Source organism: Echinops telfairi, unplaced genomic scaffold (genome assembly GCF_000313985.2).
Source record: "Echinops telfairi isolate 266 unplaced genomic scaffold, ASM31398v2 ScPeMD7_7469;HRSCAF=8507_1, whole genome shotgun sequence".
NCBI lineage: Eukaryota > Metazoa > Chordata > Mammalia > Afrosoricida > Tenrecidae > Echinops > Echinops telfairi.
Genome location: NW_022111373.1, coordinates 78224670 through 78225689, shown reverse-complemented (window position 1 = coordinate 78225689; position 1020 = coordinate 78224670). Strand labels below are relative to the sequence as shown.

At 46.8% G+C, this 1020-nt stretch overlaps 1 protein-coding gene across 1 annotated transcript in view; it reads left to right on the top strand.

The window, feature by feature from the left end:
* Positions 1 to 1020, top strand: part of ARHGEF28 (Rho guanine nucleotide exchange factor 28) — a 152666-nt gene that overhangs the window by 100408 nt on the left and 51238 nt on the right. The gene's annotated exons all lie outside the window — the stretch shown is intronic.

Sequence of the window (1020 nt, the reverse complement as noted above, 5' to 3'; positions counted from 1 at the left end):
GTTTGCTCTTTCTTACACAGCGAACATAAAAACGCGCAAAGTGTGTGTTTTAAAAAAATCTGGTTGGTGCTGTCCTCGGGCTGTTGAGTATCTAGTTTCCCTCAATCATCTCAGCCTCCTGTTGGCAATCTGTTACACAAATGATTTTCAGCCTAGTGTTTTTGCTCCTGCATGGCTTTCCTGCTATCATACAAAGAAATAGTAGTCACTAGATTAGCTCGAGCCATTTCCACCTCTCTTAAAACTAGTGTTAGCTGCTACTCTTGGGGAAGATATAATAAAAATATTATTTTCTAAGAGTCTCCAAATGATTGATTTTTTATGTCTTCGTGAAAGCAACGTAGGTCAAGTAATTCCTGGGTTGGGACTCAAACAGAAGCTAACGACTGCTGTTGATACGATAGGTGCCACCGAGTCCATTCTGATGCCCAGCTGACCCAGTGTATAACAGAACGAAACACGGTCTGGTCCTGCGCATCCTCACAATGGTTGCTGTGCTTGAAACCATGGTGGCAACCACGGGGTCAGTCCATCAAATCCTTCAAGGTCTTCCTCTGTTTACTGGCCCTCTGCCACGCTTGTTTGTCCTTCTCCCGGGACCTCTCGCTCCTGATAACATGCCCGAAGTGCATGGGGCAAAGTTTTCACCATCTTCCCTTCCTTTCACCAAAGGAGCATTATCTCGATACTTCTTCTAAAACAGAAGGGTTGGTCCTACAGCCCTGGGTGTTTTCAGTCTTTGGCAGCACCGGCATCAAGTCACATCGACTCTTCTTCAGTCTCCCTTCTTCCTTGTCCAGGTTCACATGCGTGCGAGGCCACTGCAGATACCATGGCTGCGTCATGTGGGCCTCTGTCCGCAAAGGGACATCTTTGTTTTTGAACACGTTCAAGAGACTTTTTGCAGCAGATTTGCCCACTAGACAGGTGGATACAAGTTGCACGATTACCGTTCCGTGCTGTTGGGTCATTTCCAACTCACAGTTGTCAGCTTTCCCCTTCTCTCCTCTCTGGTGGTTC